This window comes from Musca autumnalis, unplaced genomic scaffold (assembly GCF_047663935.1).
Source record: "Musca autumnalis isolate F117 unplaced genomic scaffold, ASM4766393v1 scaffold_5, whole genome shotgun sequence".
In the NCBI taxonomy this organism is placed as follows: Eukaryota; Metazoa; Arthropoda; class Insecta; order Diptera; family Muscidae; genus Musca; species Musca autumnalis.
In genome coordinates this window covers 64,621,193-64,646,019 of record NW_027412088.1, presented here as the reverse complement: position 1 = coordinate 64,646,019, position 24,827 = coordinate 64,621,193, and the positions used below count along the sequence as shown (strand labels likewise).

General features: G+C 35.9%; 1 long non-coding RNA gene across 2 annotated transcripts in view; it reads left to right on the top strand.

The window, feature by feature from the left end:
- LOC141405197 (uncharacterized) overlaps positions 1–24,827 on the top strand; it is a 177,445-nt gene that overhangs the window by 65,361 nt on the left and 87,257 nt on the right. For both annotated transcript variants that reach the window (XR_012413159.1, XR_012413160.1), the window contains one exon: positions 15,717–15,768. This is a non-coding gene — a long non-coding RNA (uncharacterized lncRNA). The remainder of the gene's footprint in view (positions 1–15,716; positions 15,769–24,827) is intronic.

Sequence of the window (24,827 nt, the reverse complement as noted above, 5' to 3'; positions counted from 1 at the left end):
CAGAGTCGGGTTTTTTTTCACAGCTCCTGCTCCAACTCCAGCAAAATTTGCTGGACTCCGAATCAACTCCAAACCCCTGGTTTTAACCATCTGAGCAAAATTCAGCCCCTATTTTATTTCTTGTTCCATGACAGCTTTGATCCCTGCGAAAGTGTGAAAAATGAACTTGTTCTGTTCAACCCCAGCAAAAAGTTTGCCTCCAAAGAGGCAGTTAAATGATATGTACAAATGATCTGGATGTGCATCAAATTATGCATTTTCACTCATGATTTTTACAAGAGCGTGACTACTGAAAGAGGCACTCCATTGCACTGCATTTTAACTGACCCTCTGGCACTGCATTTTAACTGACGCTTTGGCACTGCATTTTAACTGACCCTTTGGCATTGCATTTTAATTAACCCTTTGGGGTAGAAAAGGATGAAGTCCAAAGCACGTGTTTTTGTGCAAGCCATTACAAAATATCCCAGAACAAATAAAATGCATTTATTATTTGTGGAGAACAAAAATATTAAGAACTTTATTACATTAACACAAATTATGAAAATTCTCCATTGAATTCAATCGCAAACATGCGTGTTTCCTCCACTCTCTATTTAATCCAAGCTGAATTGTTTATGCTTCATCTGATATTTGGGTTTGATTTTGTCTTGCCATCACCAGTTAAGATTTCGACATGTACTCCAACAGCACTCCATTGGGAAATTTTCTTCTCGTGAGTTACCGGAAAAATGTTCACAAATGAAATATTTTGTAGTTTGTATTAGCAAATTTTTGGAAATTTTAACACGCTTATTTCTTTTTATAAAATGTGTGCCGCTAATGCCGCTGTCTGTAGAGATGTACACACTGATTTATGAACATGTAGGGATCTCTAACAACTGCTAATAAAATGTAGCGAACGGAGTGCCTTTTTCACGACTCCGTTTGGACTGCATCCGGATGCTGTTAAATTGTGAGGAATTGGAGTGCCTTTTTTACGACTCCGTTGAACTGCATCCGGATGTTGTTAAAATGTGACAATTGGATGTGATTCCTTGGATTGCATCCAAATGCGGTTAAAATGTGAGGACTGGAGTGCCTTTTTCACGACTCCGTTTGAACTGCATCAAAACATGCCGTGAAAGAACTAATCCACATTGCACTACTTCCAATTTATTTTGCTGGGACGTCAATCAAGGTGCATTCTTGTTGGCATTGTAACACTGTTACCTTCCCCATACCCACTTGACCGAATGGTTATCAAATATAAAGTTTCCAGTGCGGCCATGTGCCACCACAGTTCAAGCAAACACCTGCTGTCACTTTTTGGGGTTAGGTAGGTGTGTGGGTTGGCATTTTTCTCCGTTGTGTGCAAAAGTGGCACTGGTAGTTGACATTGTGTTTAAACTTTTATCATTTATGCTAACATTAAGGTTTAAATGTTTGCCTCTGTTCTACTATCTGCCGGTGTACTTGCATGTCTGCCTGCTTGTTGCGGTGAACAGGTTTTAAGAGATTTTTTCTACTTGAGTTTATCCGTACTGCGGTGGTAATTTGATTGCTGCATGTTAAGCTTTTAAACACTGGATAAAACTACCGGGTGCCATTTAAATTTATAAGAGTCCATTCAAATTAAGAGTGATGTAAAAACACACACACTTACACCATGATTTTCTCATAAACCCCCTGAAAAATGTTATTAATATTTTTATGTTTTTTTTTTACCAATTTTGCTGCAATAAAGATTCATTGTCTCAAAGCTGTCTGCAACAAAACACCCCCTACTTAAAAATAAATTGTGTGGCAAAACCCCGTTGCTCATTTTGCTGAGTAAGCATACACACATAGCTGCCAATTTTTGAGGTTTTTTAATTAATTGTATTTTAATGTTGTGTTTTTATACCATAGTATGGAGGGTATACTAAGTTTGTCATTTCGTTTGTAACACATCGAACTAATCATTTGCGACCCTATAAAGTATATATTCTTGATCAGGATAAAATTCTAAGACGATCTAGCCATGTCCGTCTGTTGTAATCACTCTAGCGTCCGCAATAATTGAGATAGAGTGCTGAAATTTTGCACACGAGGGTCTTTTTTCCATAGGCAGGTTCGAGTTCGAAGATGGGCTATATGGGTCCACTCTTTGGTATAGCCCCCATATAACGGTACCTCCGGATTTGAGGTATTTTGACGTTCTTCGCCACATTTGCAGACCGAATTAGCTATAATTTGGCACTTAGGGTTCCTAGTGATCAACAAACTTATATCCCAAAGGATATGGGCATAGGTCCATGTTTTGGTATTGCCCCCTTATAACCGTACCTCCCGATTTTCGGTATTTTGAGCATTTTAGTTAAAATTTTTAATCGAACTAGCTGTAATTTGACATTTGAGGTTCTCAGTGGTCATGAAACATCTCCACGAAACATCGTCAACATAGGTCCATGTATTGGTATAGCCCCCATATATCGGTACCTCACGATTTTCGGTATTTTGAGAATTTTAGCTACAATTTTTAACCGAACTAGCTGTAATTTGCCATTTGAGGTTCTCAGTGGTCATGAAACATCTCACAAACATCGTCAACATAGGTCCATGTTTTGGTATAGCCCCCATATAACGGTACCTCCCGATTTTCGGTATTTTTAGAATTTTAGCTACAGTTTTTAACCGAAATAGCTGTAATTTGACATTTGAAGTTCTCAGTGGTCATAAAACATCTCCAACGAAACATCGTCAACATAAGTCCATGTTGGGGTATAGCCCCCATATAATGTCCAATTTACATTAGCAACTTTTTCGTCATTTAGAGCTGTTTCGTCATTTATTTGCTAAAACAGGCAACATTTTGCGTCATTTACCATACAAAAATAAATGACGATAGCTACGTCATTTATTCTAAACAACGCACTAAAACACCATATTTTTATACGCAACCCTGCTTTTTCGTCATAAACTACCAAAAAATGCAACTGTTTTATGATGTCTTTGTTTGTTTGTGTGTGTTGTAGAAAAACAAAAATACTGAAACGATGACAAAAGTGAAAATAAATAGTTAAAAAACTTGCAAAAATTATGTTTTTTTTGTTTTTGGAATTAATTTAAGTTATTTGATACACATTTGTGTTGTGAAATTCCTATTTTTCTGAATAAATATATTGTGTGCGTGTGTTTGTGTTATTGTATAAGTGTGTATGTGCGATTGTGTGCGTAAGCAAATGACGCAAAAAAACAGATGTAAATACACTTCATTTGATTCTACGATTTCGTAAAACGAAATCATTTAATATGCATATGTAAATTGGACTTAACGGTATCTCCCGATTTTCGGTATTTAAATTCGCCATCATGGGTCCATTTTTGAGGGTCTACATTGTTTTGATGAAACTACCCTCAATTTGACTCTTGAAGTTCACTGCAGCTATAAAACTTTTCTGCCAAAAATTTAAAGATAGGTTGACTCTTTGATATAGCCCCGTAGGTGGTACCTTTCACCTAACTGAACACATTTTTTATACCCTCCACCATAGTATGGAGGGTATATTAAGTTTGTTTTTCCGTTTGTAACGCATTGAAATACTCATTTGCGACCCTATAAAGTATATATATTCTTGATCAGGGTAAAATTCTGAGTCGATCTGTGCACGTCCGTCCTTCCGTCCGTCTGTGGTAATACCTCTAGCATCCACAAAAATGGAGATAGAACGCTGAAATTTTGGGAAAATGTGTCTTTTGTTTGCAGGCAGGTCAAGTTCGATGATGGGCTATATCGGTCCACGTTTTGGTATAGCCCCCATATAACGGTACCCCCCGATTTACGGTATTTTGCCGTATTTAGCTACATTTCAGACCGATTTAGCTATAATTTGACATTTAGGGTTCTTAAGTGTCAATAAACTTATATAACTAGTGGACATAGGTCCACGTTTTGGTATAGCCCCCATATAACGGTACCCCGGATTTACGGTATTTTGACGTTTTTAGCTACATTTTCAGACCGATTTAGCTATAATTTGACATTTAGGGTTCTTAAGTGTCAATAAACTTATATAACAAAAGTTGTGGACATAGGTCCACGTTTTGGTATAGCCCCCATATAACGGTACCCCCGATTTATGGTATTTTGACCTTTTTAGCTACATTTTCAGACCGATTTAGCTATAATTTGTCTGTAGGGTTCTTAAATGTCAATAAACTTATATAACTAGTGGACATATGTCCATGTTTTGGAATAGCCCCCATATAACGTTACCGCCAGATTTCAGGTATTTTGACGTTTAAATTCACATTTCTAGACCGAATTAGCTATAATTTGATATTTAGGGTTCTTAGTGACTAAAAAACTTCGAAATAATTATAACGGTACCTCGGTATAACGGATTTCGGTATCCCCATATAACGGATTTTCGGTGTTTTGAGAATTTTACCTACAAGTTTTAACCGAATTATATGAAATTTGCACATTTGACATTTGAAATTCTTAGTGGTCACCACACCTCTCCACCAAAAATTGTCAAGAAAGGTCGATGTATTGATAAAGCTCCCATATAAAAGTACCTCCCGATTTTCCGTAATTTGATGATTTTAACTACAATATTAAACCGAACTAGCAGTAATTTGACATTTGAAGTTCTTAGTGGTCACAACACCTCTCCATAAAAATTGTCAACATAGGTCCATGTTCGGATATAGCTCCCATATAACGGTACCTCCCAATTTTCAGTAATTGGCAATTTTAGCTAAAATTTTTAACCGAACTAACTGTAATTTGACATTTGAAGGTTGTAGTGGTCACCACCCATCTGCATCAACAATTTTCAACATAGCCCCAATATAACGATACTTCCCGATTTTCGGTACTTTGAGGATTTTACTTAAAATGTTTAACCGAACGTAGGTCCATGTTTTGGTATAGCCCCAAAACAAACCTCCCGATTTTCAGTACCTTAGCTTAATTTTTTGGACGAACTTTCAGTAATTAAAAATTTAAAAGCCAACAAAAATTTTTCATTTAAGTTCATATTTTCGTATAGACCACATACCTCCGAACTAGCTGTTAATGACATTTGAAGTTCCCACGTTATGTACCGATTTTCGGTATTTTGAGAATTTTAGCTACAATTTTTAATCGAATTAGGAGTTATATGACATTAAAGGTTCCCATCAAAAACTGTCAACATAGGTCCATGTTTTATTATAACCCCTATATAACGGTACCTCCCAATTTCTAGCCCACCAAAAATTGCCAATATACATAGTTAGATATAGGCACCATAAAAAAGGGCCTATCGAATGAAACATTTTATGTACATTATCTGACATTTTAACGTACCCACTTAAAGTTGGGGACAGGAATGAAAACTAATTATTCCATTTTAGTTCAGAATATTTTATGGTGGAGGGTATGAAAAATTCGGCCCGGCCGAACTTAACGCTTTTTTACTTGTTAATTTTCAATTAGAAATTGACGGTAATTTAACTACTTTATTGAGCATGTGTGGTTTGTCGGAGTCTAACAATTATTTTGAAATTTATTTTTAGAACGATTTTCTTCTGTGTAATAAGCCATAAATTTCCATATGGTCTAACTACATGATGTTGGTTGGTTCATGCTTGAAAACATATGGGAGAAAATTGATTTGTAAGATTTCAGCATTTACATAATCTTCGAAAGTTTATGCGCACGTAAGCCTCTGAGTCTCCCGTCGTTAAAGTTAATCAGATCTGTTTTCAGTGCTATCTGCACTTAGTTTGCTAAAAGTTCACCCTCGCACTGTTTTATACCCTCCACCATAGTATAGAGAGTATAATATGTTTGTTTTTCTATTTGTAATCACTTATAAGGTAAATATGCATCGATTAAGATGTTAAAATTTTCTGCTCAGGAAAGTCTCTTCGTGTGCAAAATAAAAGCAGTGCAAGTAAGCCAAGTAAACTGAACATATTAAAAGCTATTCATTTATAACTTTTTACAGTTGAAAAGAATTTTGGAATGAAAATAAGACAAAACACAGACAATATGTGTGCAAATGTGGATCGTCACTGTTTTACGTACATCACTGCACAGCAGACGGCCATAAACATCAAAACAATATGATCTATAATCACGGTGCTCTTGAAACAATTTTAAATGGAAGGTTCTTACACCTCGGAAGGTTTTGCGGATTCTGAAACTACAATGTTCATAGATGAGAACAATCAAAAAACAAACAAAAAATCGCCGGAGCGCTTTTTAAATAAATCGCGATTTAAGTTGACATTTTTAGGGGTTGCTTAGGTTTTCGCGATTTTGCTTAGAAACCGCATTTCCTATCAAAATGGGACTAAAACAAATATTGTAGCTATGAAAATTCTCTACAAGATAGACCTAATGGTATTTTCGTAGTTTTTACCATTTTTGAGATATAGAAGTTCAACTTGGGACAATGCACTGACTGTATCGCCCCCTTATAAAACAATGTCATGTAGGGTGCGCCTTAACTAACTTTTGATGAAAACCGCTTACACAGGGAAAGTTTTTGTGAATTCTGAATCAGCAGTGTTCATAGATGAGAAAAATCCAAAAACAAAAAAATCGCTGTAGGGATTTTTAAATAAATCGAGGTCAAAATTCACATTTTTAGGTGCTTTTTAGGTTTTTACGATTTTGCTTGAAAACCGCAAGTCCAATCGAAATGGAGCTAAAGAAAATGTTGTAGCTGTCAAAATTCTCTAGAGGATTGATGTTTATCATTTGTTCCTAGCTTGTACCATTTTTGAGATAAGGAAGCTCAGTTTACATTTTTAGTTTTTTTGTTATGGTTTCGCGAATTTGCTTGAATACGGTAAGTCGTATCGACATGTGACCTGAGAAAATCTTAAAGCTGTGAAAATTCTCTACAAGACTGGCTTAAGTAACTTATCCTTAGTTGTAACATTTTTTTAGATATATAAGTTTAAGTTGGGAATTTGCAGTCATGACATTGTTTTATAAGGGGGCGATACAGACTTGAATTGAATTTGGATTGTCCCAATTTGAACTTCTATATCTCAAAAACGGTAAAACCGACGAGAATAGCATGAAGGTCAATCTTATAGAGAATTTTCATATCTAAAAAATCGCGAAAACCTAAACAACCCCTAAAAATGTCAACTTAAATCGCGATTTATTTAAAAAGCGCTCCGGCGATTTTTTTTTGTTTTTTGATTGTTCTCATCTATGAACATTGTAGTTTCAGAATCCGCAAAAACTTCCGAGGTGTAAGCACCTTCCATTTAAAATTGTTTCAAGAGCACCGTGTAATGCAATTGAAAAAGAAAAGCCGACGATTCGAACCCATACACCCACCACTATGTGACATGCATGTTTCGCCTTCGGTAAAGGCTCTTCAGACATATCGGATGTGGAGCGGCTTCGCTGTCCTCGAACTTTTATTCTTTAAAATGCATTTTTTGTTTTTTTTTTTTTTTTTTTTTTTTTTACAACAACAATGAGGATTTTCCCATTTAGTTGTGATTTCATGACAAACGCTTAGCGCTGCCTTTAAAGTTATGAATTTGGGTCTGAACGCTAACACGCCGTGACAACACTTTTTTCCTGTGTTTTTCAAGGACGTGTGTTCAAACCCCAGCCTGGCTTAGCTGATTTTATTTATTTGAAAATTTTGCCTTTCTAGGCGAAGATAATTTTTAGTATTAATTTTTTAATTTTTTGTTTTAATCGACTAAATGGGAAAATCCTCATTGTTGTTGTAAATAAAACAAAAAATGGATTTGAAAGAAGAAAAGTTCGAGGACAGCGAAGCCGCTCCACATCCGATATGTCTGAAGAGCCTTTACCGAAGACGAAACATGCATGTCACATAGTGGTGGGTGTGTGGGTTCGAATCGTCGGCTTTCCTTTTTCAATTGCATTATAGATCATAAAGCTCGATTAAAAAAAAATTAAAAAATTAATACTAAAAAATTATCTTCGCCTAAAAAAGCAAAATTTTCAAATACATAAAAAAAATAAATTTTCCAAGTTAAAAAAGAAGATATCGGTGGTATTTTCTCAAAAATTATTTGTAAGTGTCGAAAATCATCATCAAAGAAACTAACATACATAGGATACTATTTTTGGAATTTATTGTAAAAATAATCTGACAACGTGAAGGAAATAAGACAAAATCTTTTGAAAACGTGCTATCCAGAACTAGAGCTACCACTCTAGCGTCCGCAATAATTGAGCTAGAACTCTAAATTGTTGCACTCGAGTACCTCTTTTCCATAGTCAGGTCAACTTCGAAGATGGCCCAATTTTTGGTACAGCCCCCATATAACGGTAGCGATTTTCGGTATTTTGATGTTTTTGCTAAAATTTTTAACCGAATTGTAATATTACGTTTGATGTTTTTTTTAGTTCCAACACTTCTCCATCAAAATTTATCAATATAGATCAATGTGTTTGTATAGCCCTCATCTAATGGTAGCTTCCTACTCTCGGTATTTTGCGGGTTTTAGGCTGAACTCCCCGTTAAATGACATTTATAGTTCGCAGCAGTCATGAAACCTTTCCATCAAAAATTGTCAGCATAGCTCTATTTTGGTACCTACCTTAAGCTTCTTTTTTAACCGAACTAGTTTTAAATTTACATTTGAGAATCTTAGTGATCAAGAAACTTTTTCACTAAAAATTGTCAATATAGGTTCATGTTTTGGCATAGTCCCCATATAATGGTACCTCTCGATTTTCGGTATTTTTAGAATGTTAGCTACAGTTTATGACCAAACTGCCTGTAATTTGGCATTTAAGATTGCCATTTTTTTATAAAACCTCTTCATAAAATTGTCAACATAGGTCCATGTCTTGGTATAGCCCCTACACAACGTATTTGCATTTTGAGGGTCTGAATTTTTTGTCTGAACAATTTGTTATTTGACATTTGAGTCTCCCTGCAGTCACGAAACTTATCCGCCAAAAATGTCAACACCTTCCGATTTTCCACCTTTTGAATATTTTAACTTCAATTTTAACCGAACTAGTGAGTAATTTGACATTTGAGTTTCTAATTGTCACACTATTTCTCCACAAAAATTGTCAATATATCTCCGCTTCTATTAGGGATATTCTATCTACAAAGCTTTGCCCCAGAAATTCGTCAAAACAGGTTCACGTTTTGATATAGCCCACATAGAACGGTACCGCACGATTTTCGATGTTTTATTCTGGTTAACCCAATGACTGAAATTTGGTATTTAGTCTTGGATGGGATAAAAAACTTTTCCCTAGACATTTTTCGGTGTGGATTAGTAGCCAGAGAACAGAACTTCCTGATGTTAGGAATTTTTCGAGGTTCTAAACGCCTCATCCTTGCGAATTAGGTAAAAAATTCGCATTTAGTCTTCGTTGTGGGTAATTGTAGGTGTATGCCCACGTTTGATATATAGGTCCGGTCCGAACTAAACGCCGTTATTTTAAGTGACCAATATTGAAGCAGACGTTCTGAGCTCTAAATTTGTCCCAATTGAGTAACGAAAAATTATAAGGCTTTCCAATTTGTTGCATTTTTATTTCCATGGCGGAAATCTTTGTCGGGTTGTCGCATGTGCGCCAGCTATTCGGTAGTTTTAAAGAGTTAGCCACATTATTCAAATCCAGTTTCCACATAATTTAAAAAATTTCGGTCCGGTCAGAACTAGACGCCATTTCCACTTGTTTGGAGTTTAAGTGACCAATATTGAAGTAGACGTTCTGAGCTCTAAATTTCTCCCAATTGAGTAACGAAAAATGATAAGGCTCTCCAGTTTGTGGCATTTTTATTTCCATGGCGGAAATCTTTGTTGTCGTCTGTGATCAGATATAAAACATATTAAACAAGTAAAAAAGTATCAGTGGGCTTTGCCGACAGAGATATACCCTCAGCCTGTGCAAATTAAAACACTTTTTCATAAAAAAACTTATGTATTTAGGGGGTTTCAAAATGTTGGTCGTATGAACCGACAAAAATGTTGATTAGGATTAAAGTTCAAACATTTTGCGGAAAAGGTACTTAAAGGAATGGACCGATATAAACCATAGGGGGTTTTTACACCCTTCGGGCTGTTTTCTAAAGAAGTATGGACTTGCCCCTGAAACAACTTTTACCATCGTAATTGAGGCAGCGAATGTAAGTTGCTTCAACAAAAATCAAAGTGATTCAATAGCAGGTCTTAAAGTGAACTTATCCAAAATTTTGTGTGGGAGGTACGGGATGGAGTGGACAAATATAGTCCATATTCGAACCTGATCTATATCTTGTAGATATTATGAGAATGTGTAAAGTATGGACCAAATCGGTCACTCCCATCAAGAGTTATCGTGCGCACAATTTTTCCGAATATTTTTGAACTTTTGTGGGGTAGGTACCTGAAGGAGTGGACCGATATGGCTTATCTACGACTTTAAGTAAGTTTGGAAAAAATATTACGAAGGCCAAATTTTGGCCGGAATCGGCATTTCCGTTCGAGAATTATCTTGCGCTTCCACCCATAAACATGGTGTCATAGGGTTTGTTTTTCAACATTCAGGCTATTTTTTCAGGAAGTATGGACTTGCCCCTGAGGAAACTTGTACCTTCGTATAGGGGACAATAAAAACAATATGTTACAACAAAAACCAAGGCGATTCGAGAGCAGGTCCTAAACTAAACTTTTCCGAAATTTTGTGTGGGAGGTGCCCGAAGGAGTGGACCGATTGAGTCCATATTGGAACCTCATCTAAGTTTGGTGGAAATTACACGATGTGCAAAGTATGGACCAAATCGGTTATTCGATATAATCCATCTTTGAACTTGAACTAAGTTTTGACAAAATATTACGAAAGCCAAATTTTGGACCGAATCGGCAGTTCCGTTCGAGAGTTATCTTGCGCTCCAACCACTACACACGGTGTCATAGGGTTTTTTGTAACTTTCAGGCTATTTTCTCAGGAAGTATGGACTTGCCCCTAATGAAACTTACAGCGTCGTATAGAGGACAGCGAATACAACTTGCGTAAACAAAAATCAAAGCGATTCGAGACCAGGTCCTAAACTGAACTTTTTCGAAATTTTGTGTGGGAGGTACCCGAAGGAGTGGACCGATTGAGTCCATATTGGAACCTCATCTAAGTTTGGTAGAAGTTACTCGATGTGCAAAGTTTGGACCAAATCGGTTATTTCCTACAAGAGTTATCGTGCGCACAAGTTTTGCGACAATTTTTGAACATTTGTGGGGGAGGTACCTGAAGGAGTGGACCTATATGGCCCATCTTCGAACTTAAATCGAATCTGGACAAAATATTTCGATACCCAAAATTTGAACCGAATCGATTGATCCGTTCGAGAGTTATCGTGCGCACCAGCCTGCCAGACAGACAGACAGACGGACGGACATTGTTAGATCTACTCAAAATTGTCTGAAACGGATATCGTACGAACATACTTGGGGTCTAAAACCATTATTTCGATGAGGCACATTTTTAGTCGTATCAAAGTGTAAATACCCTCTTTAGCCTAAAGGCTGAGGGTATAAAAATTGTTGATAATTTTAACAGACTGAATTCGAAGTCATAGTTTTCAGTCGCCGTTGATCTTCTTTACATTAATACAGGTTGTATCGATACTGTTGGTCTAGTTCTCTGAGTTTTTATAGGACAGAGGTTTGAAGTAAAGGATGTACATTTATGCAACTACCTTGGTTTTGATAGTGCGACTCTGCTATTAAAATCAAATGTGTCGAATAACATTAGTATCTCTCTAAAAGAAATATTATGTTGGCTATAACATAGTCAGCCCCGTACAATCTACATACTTTGCTTACTGTTTGTGGAATTATTTTAATTTAACTAAAAACATTAAAACCTTTTTGTGAAAAAATAACTATTATCTGCTTCACAAATATTTCGTGAAATAAATAAAAACCCTTCACAGGTGCTTCTTATTATAAACAATGTCTGTAAGTTATAAAATATTTTCTGTTACACGTAAAAGTAATAAATGCTACTCCGCTCATCTTTAATTCAGTTTTATGTCTATTGCAAATTGTAAAATTTGTATGTGTATATATTTGTAATATGTATGAGATGAACACACATCTCATTTTTATAGCATACAAAGAATAAATATTTTCCATTTGTTTAACTTTCTACCTAGCATTGATGCTTTGACTACAAAGTATGGAACTTTTCAATAATATGAGCATCACTATAACGAAAACTTTTGTTGTTGACTACACATGAATTTGTCATCAATTCAAAGAAAAACTTCTGTCATGTCTCCTTTGCTATGCACAGAACCATAATTGTTTGTGCATTGTTATGTACTATTTTCACACAGTTTAAGAAGGCATGCATCAATTTGAGGGGGAGTGACAAAGGTAAAAAGTATATGAAAATGTAATTTCAAACTCATGAATGTTTTCTTTTTGGAAAATTAACCTTAACTGCTGTCGAAGAAAATATTGTTTTATTAACTTAAGTCCCGAGCTCTGCCACTAAAGGAATGTGTCGTGTATTTACTTCTACATATCTAATAAGCTGCTGAACTTGTTATAAACAAGAACATAGTCACGATCTTCACTTTAGAAAATATGTAGAAGCGGTCGAAATCGTTAGTTAAAATACATTCCATAATGGTGAAATAAGAGTCAAAACTGTCAACAGTATAAATATGAGTGTTCTTTGTGCTATGTTCTATAGTTCAAATTCTATTTCGGAGAGAAAAGGCTGTTTTAAAATACCGTGTTCAAAGATTTTTTCATTATTGCTAACTTAATATTTAGGTTGTAAAATGCATCTTACTATTTCCAATTAGTTGAAAGTTGGTTGCTGTTTCCTACTTCAAAAATATATTGTAAGCATATGAGATTTAACCATTCAATTTTTTTCTCAACCCTTTATATAAAGCCATGATATTGCCAACAACCAACAAAACCACAATATTCACTCTCGTGAAAAAACCATTTCACATTTTCTTTATATTTGTCAGAGGTTGGAAAGAAAATTGCAACAAACCCAATCAGGTACCACACACACTGACTCTGGAATAGGAAGTTATGTGGTTGCCAAGGTAAGTTAGAATTACTCTTGCTGTCATCTGTTGAAAGCAGATATTTCTCATGATATACACCGACTTCAGGGCAATTTTAATTAAACTGTTGAAAACAAATATGCATCCATACATATGGATGTAATTGTTGAATAGATGTTTTTGTTGAATTTCTTTAAAAACAAAAATATATTCTTTAACATGACAAGAAACCAACATCTTCTTTGTAATTTGCTTTTGTGATAGAGTATGTAAACTTTCAAGTTTACCACACAAATCTCTTTGATAAATTATTTGTATGTCAATATAAAGAAAAAAATCTTAATAATTTATCTACTGTTTCAATATTAGCAAAAATGCAAAATAATTGAAATTATTACATTAAACTATTTGTTGCATTCCAAGAAATCATAAATTAAAATTAAATTACAGCATGATGAAGATCAGATTTACTGAAAAAAACTGACTAACGAACAATTCAACATGAGGTAGAGATACAGATGTAGAGCTACTGCAAACGCCCAACATTGCAGTGATTAACCTGTCCAAATGCTATTTTGGTTCCTTGTTATAAAGAAATAATTACATATGAAGGTTGCCGAAGAATAATACCCATATCTTCGAGAGGTGTTATTTTTGTATTATCTGTTTCAGAAATGTTCCTCATGTCGAACTAACATTTGTTCGTTCGTACATGTGTGTGTCTTTCTGGCTGGCTGATTTATTATGGCCGAATTATATCAAGTTCGGAGATGGACTCTCTTCGTCCATTCTTGTGAAAGTTTTAGGATGGTAGTTCGGTTCCGTTTATAACGATACAGTTTTCAATGGGCAACTCCTTACCTTCTAATATAATGACCGGTGACAAACTAAAATGGTTGGTCGGTAAAATAACTATAAAAAGGTTATTCCACAATTAGAATAAATTCTAAAGAGGACTATGTCGAACCTAATCTTCAGCTACCTCCTATACAACATTAACAATAACGACAGACTTTTCCGCTTTGATCTTGTAGTGGAATTCTATAACACATTTTTCGAGTTACCGAATTAAAATGCAGATACTTTCGGTAGTTCACGAAATGTTCGGTATGATGGCGACCAAAATGTAGTATTCGTTACCATCCTACTGAAATAAAGAGTGATGTACATTTTTTATTAATAATTTTCAGTCATAATTTTACATTTTAATTATACCGATTTTTTGTCTTTTTGATCTATAGTGCAGCGGTACTTTAAAATTGGTCCAAATAGAATTTTTTTTAATTCTTTATTTGTTTTATCAGCTATCTAATAAATAATAGAAACAATTTTTGCAATCAATCAATTTATATCAAAATCTTCGATTTTCCTGAATTATTTTTTTTTGTATTAAACTAGGATTAATTGGAAAAATGTTAAGACCTACTTGGTAGTGCGATTCGAATCACTACTATTTTTTTCTAAATTGTTGAAAATTTGTCAATACAATTTTTCCTATATACCACTGTGCAAAATTAATGTTTTTTTTTATCAAAAGAATAAAATTGCATTTATTAAAATTTCCTTTGTTGTTTTATTTAGGAATTCATCTTAAGCATATTAAATAAAAACTTCTTCATTTTTCGATTTTGAAAATGGTTTAGCAATTATTGTACCATGTATTAATGAATGAAATTTCTTGTCCCGCGATAACTTTAACCATTAAATATCTCAAATTCAAATCCTCCTTCGCGTTCTAGTGTTCTAATGGTGGGATGGATGAGGGGTGGTCTTCGAGAATGATATTTAGACCATATCTTTGTATGTATTGCCTGTGCAAACTCCGTCAATGTGGATGCTATTCAAAGCTCCCTTGAAAATTATTTGATCTAGAAGTTCCCGTTTATTCCGTAGGCCAATCTCTCTAGAACATGAAGACGTGTTCCCGATGTATAGCGATTGGGAAGCCTTTTCGCAAAAATGTGGCAGGGATGCTCATTGGCAGAAAAAACTCAACACGTTCTACATCGACCACATCTTGTAGTGCTGAAGAACCGGACAAATTTTCTCCACTCACTGTTTGATTCATGTTTCGTTCGGTAGCAGACACTGCTTGTGTCCAAACTACACCCACATTGTCCGAACATTAAATTTGTCATTCTAACGGTTAAACGTGTTATTGGGCACATTACTCCTCGTTGATTCAGAAATACCCGGCTCTCGCATATTTACACCAAAATATAACCCCAAATGCTGTCTTTATACCGTCTAGAAGCGAAGTCCATTTGTTAATTATTCGTGATCGTTCCATTGCTCTGATTACTACCAACAACAAATGTATTATTGCGGTCCTGATTACAACGTAATATAACAAATATTTACTTCTCGACATAAGAGTCCCAATCCGAATGTAGATTACACAAAAAATTAGAAAATAGAATTTTATATAGTTGGTGCCAACCAGAGTAATGTTGGCTTACATTCCCTGAGTATTTCAGCCACAAAAAAACTTCTCTACAACTGGTGTTGTAAGACAAACCGTTTGGACTCGGCGATAAAATTTATGTCCCATATCATTATTCGTTATAGCGAAGTTGTTCTGTGTCCAAAACCATTGATTATTTCCGGTTTTTATACATATCTACTGGTAGTTGTGTAAAATTTTTCCAGCGATTTCAGTATTATTTTACTTATTTGTTATTAAAGTTAATTCACCTTTACAAATTTGCTTTCCTCCAATTACAGATTCATGCTTTCGGTATAGACTCTGGTGGATAATGAAAACGAAAACATTTTGGTAAGTTTATTTTGTTAATTTTGTTTTCTTTGTGTTCGCTATTCCTTTTTAATAACTTCCTACAATTCCAACTATGATGACTACCAAAGTGTATTTAAATTGCTAGAGGGAGGCAAAGAATATGTAGCGGGAATAAAAGTTACAGTTTATCCTCTTCATAAATTTATGGGAATCGGATGTTTATTTTAGCGTGATTGCATTTATAATTAAAGATAAATAAAAACTGTGATTTTTATGCTCTTAATTTTGTTATGCCAACAAATGTTCACTTAATGTTTTTTAGCTTGGAAAATGTAAATAATATGGTATATTATAATTTTAAAGCACTCAATAAGAGAGAAAGTTTGTGGTAAATTTAATAGAGCCAAAACATAACATGTTTGTATTCTAGTAACTAAGCTTTGAGTGAGATTTTAAATATTAAGGTTTTGAGGGGACTGTTTGTTTGCAGAAATACACGTCACAGAGAACATGAAAGAATAGATTTTGTTTGTTAAACAATGACAATTCATTATTCCAACATCTTCACCATAGGACGTCTTAAAATTAGTTACCTAAAATCGATAAATATCGCTTGTATATTCCTACTTCGTATACTTAAGTTTACAACATTTGCCTTTTATTATGAACCAACCAAAGAAATTCCATAAATATTAATTTTCCTTCAACGTCATATTTTACACGTGCACCCACATTCTCGCAGCATATGTTTCATTCTACTTTCAAAATTAAATCATCATAATAATATACTCAAGTGTTACAGCCATATTTCGTTACGCTGAAAGAACATTTTTCTTTTCCATTTACATTTCGTTTACTTCTAATATCAGTGATATTTGGGTGATGGGGTCGTTTACAACTTTTTCCCGTTACCAACTGTTGGAGCAGATTACTTTTGTTTTTTACATATAATTATTGTTATTGTCCGAATTTTGTTCCGATTTCGTTACGATATCGGTACGATTGGTTTGCTGGGTAGCTTAGGCATTTGTCTGTATTAGTTTCGTCGTCCGTTTTGTGTTTGATGGGCAATTACAACAACAACACTGTTGTTTTGTCAGTTCTGTCTGTATGCATGTTTGTACATACAGAACGGTAACTGTTGCCCTTCGCTTTGTTCTGTGATAATATTCTTATTTCTAAAATTTGATCGTTCTGTTTGCTTTGATCGTGTCAATTCAATGTCGTTCCTGTCTGTTGTATGTCCCTACAAGAAGAGAATAAAAATCAAATAGTTTTTAGTTGAAAAATAACCGGCTTAGGCGAACAACTTGAGAATTGTTAATAATGTTTGAATTTCGAAAAACCAAGTGTTTTATTTAATCGAAAATTGCGAGCGCTAAATTTAACTTTCTATGGAAACACGAACTTAAAATCTATGCAGGCACAATAACATCTTCATCAAAACGCACAAAAATAGAACCATCTTCATCATCATAACATACAAAGAGAGATGTATCAGAAAACACTATTTAAAAAAAATACACTCGGGTCAGCGGGTATGCTATGAGGCAGAGACAAAGTACTATAACTGTAGTTTATTAACCAACGAACTATCACCACAAATCAACAGACAACGACACTTTCTTAAAGTTACCAAAGTGTACAATAAGTACAAAAGTGAGGTCAGGAAAGCTAAGAGAAACTCCTGGATTAACTTTAGTGAGTCGATAGAGGGAGTAAACGAGGCGGCAAGATTTCGTAAGGTAATCTCAAAGGACCCCAAACCTATTGGGAGCATCAAACGAAATGATGGCACGTGGACGAACTCTGCTCTAGAGACTCTTGATCTATTGGCAGAGACTCATTTCCCGGGATGCAAGGACGCTGTTTCGTATCCGAGCTCGGAAACGAACAGAACCTATACACCTGATGAGAGGTTCTTCGTCAATAGGTTGATAAGTGACTCAAGGATCTCTTGGGCGATCAGCACTTTTCAACCCTACAAATCTCCTGGCCTAGATGGTGTCATTCCGGCGATGCTTCAGAACGCACCACCGGTATTGATCACCATACTGAAGGTTATTTTTAGGGCTTGTCTATTGCTGTCGCACGTACCGGCACTGTGGAAAGAGGTAACAGTGACTTATATCCCCAAGGCTGGGAAGCCAAGCCACGCGTTGCCGAAGGACTACAGACCGATAAGTCTTTCCTCCTTTCTATTAAAAACCTTAGAAAGGCTGCTCGACTTGGAGATCAGATCGTACATAAATTGTGACCTTATAAGCAGCTCTCAGCATGCTTATATGAAAGGGAAATCGACGGAAACAGCGCTACATGAGGTAGTGAGTTATATAGAGAAGAACATGGATAACTTTGATCACACATTGGCCGCTTTTCTAGACATAGAGGGAGCGTTCAATAATGTGAAGCTTGAATCCATTCATTCTTCTCTAGAGCTTCTGAGTGTCCCCTATATCTTAATCAACTGGATTGACAGAATGCTGGAAAGCAGACTGATCAATTCCAGTATTGGAGAGAGTTCCGTAAGGAAGTCAGTCACTAGGGGCACCCCACAAGGTGGAGTCTTATCTCCACTGCTGTGGCTTCTAGTGGTGAATGGGATACTCAAGGAGTTTGATAGACTAATCAGTGGAAAATTCTTGTCGACGCTGTCGGAACTGATGCAGGGTGCGCTGGTTAAGCTCTCTCGCTGGGCTCACCACAATGGTCTTGGGGTGAACCCTGCGAAGACTGAGCTGGTACTATTCACCAGAAAAAGAAATATTGCCGAATTTGTGCCGCCAACGCTGGATGGAGTGCGATTGGATCTCTCTACGGAGGCGAAATACCTGGGAGTGATCCTGGACCATCGGCTAAGACGGAATAGGAACACGGAGGAGCGTACCAAGAGGGGTTTAATCGCGCTTTATTCCTGCAAGAACTCCATAGGCAAGAGCTGGGGCCTCAGACCACATGTAATACATTGGCTGTATAGGACAGTGGTCAGTCCCATTCTGACCTATGGTTGTCTCGTTTGGTGGCATGCCCTAGGCAATAATTCCAATCTGTCCAAATTAGCTACTGTGCAAAGAGCTGCGTCAGTACTCGTTACTGGAGAAGCAAGAAGCACCCCTCAGGCCGCATTGAATGCCATACTGAACGTCCAACCTTTGGACATACTTGTACAGTATCGAGCTTCACGATCTGCCTTGAGGCTTAAAGAGCTAAATCTGTGGCGTGGTTCACATCTGAGACATGCTAGTGTTCTACAGCGGATTTGCAGCCAGATTGGACTAAGAGCCAGGGGAGATGAGACTGACTACATCTCATCAAGCCTGGACTTTGACACAGCTGACGTATTAATCCCCGACAGGAGTGAGTGGACACGAGGCAGACCACTTCCCGACAGCCTGTCGATCTTCACCGATGGGTCGAAGATGGAGGCAGGCACGGGATCTGATGTGTTCTGTGAAGAATTAGACATCAGGAACTCATATAAGCTTAATGATAACTGTAGTGTTTTTCAGGCAGAAGTTTTTGCGGTTTTGAAAGCCTTGGAATTAATAGTGGGAATGACGGACCTTATAGATAAGGCAGTCACTGTTTACGTGGACAGTCAGGCTGCCCTAAAAGCGTTAGGGTCATACAGTATTAAATCCAGGATTGTTCAAAGATGCAGGTCTCTCTTAAAACATGTAACATAGTTGTTAGGTTTTGTTGGGTTCCAGGGCATTGCAATGTTGAGGGAAACGAGATAGTTGATGAACTGGCTAGAAGAGGATCCCAATCCTCGGACCTCACGGTAGAGGATAGTGTCAAGCCACCTCTCTGCTTCTTCCTCGACAAACTCAGTAAGCTCTACGCAGAGGAAACCGTTAAAGTTTGGCAGGATGTGCCTGGTTGTAAGGTATCTAAGTCAATCTGGCCGGTTATCTCACGGCGTAGAACTTCGTCCCTCCTCTCGCTGTGCAAATCTGAAATCAGAACCGCTGTGGGGGTAATAACCGGTCACTGCGGAATAAGATCCATGACTTGCAAGTGGGATAGCAATAACATTGAGTACTGTAGGTTATGTGACGATGAGGAGGAAACGGAGACAATCGAGCACCTTCTATGTAGGTGTCCTAGACTGATGGTCAAAAGACATAGACTATTTGGTGAACATGTGATTGAATCTCTTTCCTACTTCGCCTCTATTGACCCCACAGTGTTGGTGGTTTACTGCAAGAGCCTTAAGATGCTCTGGGGCAGGCCAACACAGACCTAAAACCATTAGTAATTAAATCGTAGTTAGATACTAAACTATCTTCCCTCTTTAAATAACCTGACTTCTCCAATACAGTCACTAATCATTCTAATTATTCTTACTCTTTTCTCTTGTCATACCAACTTCCGCTTCCCTTCCTGTCCAACCTTTCCAACCTAATCACTTTCCTCCCACACAGCACATCACATCAACAGACCTATATCATCATCCACAGGCACACAGCACCACACAGCTCTATCCACAACAGGCACCACATCACTTGTCCTCCACATCACCAATACCTTCACATACACTATCATCATCTAAATAGCCACGTATCATCATCTACAGATATATAACATATCTCCTTGTCATCACCTGAATGCACAAATCACCATATAGCCATCAGTTACACATCATCACCATCTAGAAGCACAGCACATCAACAGACTTATATCATCACCCACAGTCACACAGCACCACATAGCTCTATCCACAACAGGCACCACATCACTTGTCTTCCACACCACCATTATCTTCACATCAGTTACATATCATCGCCATCTACAACTCAACCAACATCAACACACATAGCCATATCCAGCATATACAATCAAATAGCCCAAACCACACATCAATACAACATCTTTCACCTCTACAACACACATAATTTAATAGTTTGGATGATCACAATGGACCTCAAGGTCTCCGAGTGGAGTAGCTGCCAACATGGCAGCTGCGCATCCTGAACCTAACCTAACCTACCAAAGTGTAACTCAAGTAAACTAATATAACACAATTTATTTGAAAGAAAACTTGAGCAACTACCAAAACTTGAAGACCTGCAGTGCAGTGTCGAATATTTTCATATTAGATTTTGGACATTTTTCTAAAACTAAATGCCAACTTTTTTGTGACGACAACCTAAATATAGATACGCAGATATACGATATGAAGAAGGATATTACATTTCTTTTTCAAACAAGGACTTCGTAGCTGTGTCATTGGATTACAAAAGAAATTGTTTTTAAACTTTTCTTTTATTTATTTATTTTTGGTGAATGATACTCTTTTTGGAAAATGACCATTATTGGTTTTGTTTTCGGTGCACTTGTGCGTATGAAGTCAAATTAAAAGGAACTTATCTAACACTCATACGTTATTTATGCACGTAAAATTCGAATTTACTTTAAATCTGCTACTACGTTTTAGCATCTCCGTGTTTCTTAGTAGTGGAATATTATTTCAAGTTCTTAGTACATGAATTGTTGAGATATATAGACTTCGATTAATATTAAAAAGCTTTTAAAAAACTAAACATTTGCATTTGGTCAATAAGATGGTGTGGGTCCAAATGTGACCCGAGCATAACATAACATAATTTTTTAACGTAGTATTAGGGTTTAATCTTAAAGGACTATTTTGATACAAAAATGCAATACGATTGTTCTCCGCATGAAACGACTAAGTGTCTCCCTTAATCGCTTTTTAGGAAACATGTCTTTTAGGATCATTTTGGCATACACAATTTTCGAATATTTCTCCAGACATTTACCTAGGGTAAGTATAACTGTCTACAGGATTAGAGCAAATTGTCGGTAGTACGACTATTGGTTTGAGTGATAATATAGTTTTTAGTTAATGATTTGAAAATCGCAAAAATGGTATCATTAAAATCAATAACTACGAAGGTATGTTTTCAAAAGGAATGAGATAACCCACTAGGTTCCGAAAAAAGAGCCTAAATTTTAGCTTTAACGCAAGATGAAGTGTTCATCGAATTTCCTGTTCACAACTTAATGTTCAAACTTTTTCGATCACGAATGCCCCAAATGCCTAATAGATCTAATCTAATCTTAAAAGTGTGTTCAGTCAGGTGGCACCTTTATGCCGGGTCTATATCAAACTGTGGACATATTTTTAAAATTTTTGGTGGAAAAGTTTTGTAACCGCAAGATATGGAAAATCCGAAGGTACCCCTGAGAACCTCTAATGTCAAATTACAGCTAGTTCCTTTAAAAATTTTAGCTAAAATCCTCAAAATACCGAAAATCGGGATGTATCGTTATATGGAAACTATACCAAAACATGGACTTAAGTTTCCAATTTTTTGCGGAGAAGTGTCGTGACAACTAATAACCGTAAATGTAAAGTTAAAGCCAGTTTTATTCTTAGTTCTTCAGGTTTACAAAACTTTCCACCAGAAATTTATCATGCAGGTCCACGTTTTTTAAGTAGGCCCCACAGAACGGTCCCTTCGATTTTTTCAAGGTTTTAGCCTCATTACCACGCTGAAATGGCAGACAATGGGTAATTTGTCTCCTTTGAGGCCAGAAAGCTTTTCCCCAGAATTTTGTTATTACAGCTACACGGGCCGGTACCTCCCGATTTTCGATATTTTCTAGGATTTAGCCTCATTTTCACACCAAAATGTCTGAAATTTATCATTTAGTCTTCCTTGTGGCCACAAAACTTTTCTACAGCAATTTGTCACTACAGATCCAAGTATTGATGTAGCCCACACAGAACGGTACATCCCGATTTTGTGTATTTTAAAGGGTTTAGCCTCATATCACACTCAAATGGCTAAAATTGGGACTTTTTGGCGTCGCAAAAATTTTCCCCAGAAATGTGTCAATACAGATCCATTTCATTTAGTTCGCATAGAAAATTAATTCCTGGTTTTCGGTATTTTTAAGGTTCTTGTCTCATTATCACAGCGAAATGGCTGAAAATTAGTTTTTAGTCTACTTTGAGGCTTCACAACTCATAGAACGGTACCTCCTGAATTTCGGTATTTTCAATGTTTTGGCCCCATTATCACACCAAGGTGGTTGAAATTTTGTATTTACCCATCGATATGAAATTACGACATTCCACGAATTGTGGGTATAAATAATATAGCCCACATATAAGAGGCGAATTGGGACTAAAGAAAATTTTGAAACAGTGTAAATTCTCTACAACATTTTATTAGTCCTATTTCAATATGGCTTGCTGTTTCCAAGTAAAATTTTAATTTAAAAATTCATCTGGCAATTTTCCTTTTTGTTTTTTCTTTTCTATGAACATTGTACTTTCAGAATCCGCATAAACATTCCAGGTGAAACCCCCCTTTCGTTTAAAAATAGTTCCGGCGCACCGCGTTGATTCATTCATTCATTTGTGTAACAGGAAATATTTGTTCGAGAATTTTCTTTTCTTTCGTAGTATTTTTTTAGAAAAATATAATGAGAAAGTGTTTTTTAATACTTAGATGTAATAAAGGTTTTTTGTCATTTATAAGCAAATGTTCATTCATTCATGCAACAGAAAATCATTTTTGAGAAAATAGGTAAAGAAAAATCATAACCCTAATCCTGTATGTTTTTCTATGTTGACGACTTCCAAAAGGAAAATTAGAAAGTATCCTATGAAATCCTTTGCCCATAAAATCTTCCAAAATCTTGTTTTATTGTTTAAAGCGATCTAAATTTTCTGAATACAATACAACGAGGATATTCAAATTGGTTCGATTTTTATTTTCATTGGAATGTTCTAAAATATTCATTGTTTTGCGCATTAGAATAAAAATATTTTATATAAAAGCGGAGAGAGTTGTTATTTACAGTATTTTTACAAAATACATGGCAATGCTTTCACCACATTGTTTTGGTGTGGGTAAGGTGTAACGGTGGCATAATAATGCATATAAAACAGATCACAACACTGTTTACCTGCTTAAAATATTATTTTTATATCTACATATCTTTTCAGTGGAAAGTGTTCAACATAACTTGAAAAAACATATTTAAAAACGCATAAAAATTTAAAACAGAGCAGAACACAACCTAAGAAGTCGTTATCCTTTACGCCTTACAAACCCCAATGTGATTTTGTAGTATAAACAGTCATTCTTGTATATACAACTAGGCGTACACCACCCAACCACACACTTACACATAGTAGTAAACATTAATATCTATGTAGTTACGTTCTAATGGGATTCATTGCAAGAATGTTTTTCTTCTCCCTTGAAGCAAACTTAAGAGCACCACAAACAACTGAGTCGTTTACATGTAAATGTGTCAAATATAGAATGAAACTAGCAAGTGCCCGCTACTTCGTTAGCGGAGAATTTACACGAATATAAAGGAGGATAATAAATAAATAAATTAAAATTCAGAGTATAGTTTCACCCGTTCCTATTTACAAATTATGTAACCAGTAAAGTACGACAGTTTAAGGTATTACCACATATTCTTTCGGTAATTACCGAAATTATAAGCATTTTAATTTGAACGACACTTGTCGGTAACTCACAAAATTAGTTTGTGAATCGCACTACTAAACAGATTTCATTACACATTTGTTTTAAAATAGTTGTTTGGTGGATAGAATATACGGAATCGGGAGAATATATGGGAGCTATATCCAAATCTCAACCTATTCTCGTCAAAAGCAATGGCTATAGTCCTTTGGTCAAAATTGCGACCATCATAAATTTTAACCCGGATAGGATAATAAATGCGACAAAAGTGCATTAACGGATGGACGGGCACGTATAAATGGACTCAGAATGTGATGCTATGTAGATCATCGAAAGGAACCATTGTCCTATTTCGTTTCCTTTTGCATGTTACATACAAATACACAAATTGATAATACCCCTTAATCTACTTTGCTTCATCAAAAAAGGCATCCCAATGAGCAGTGGGAAAACAAATATGATCGGGAACTTTGTTTCGCAACTATTTCTTAAACTGGGAAAGAAAAGGCAATTCAAAACATATTGCACGATTCATCAGTCTTCGAATCTAAACAAAACCAAATGATAAATTTGCTGATCTCTACAATTTTATCGTAATTTGCGTTCGATCACCACAAAAAA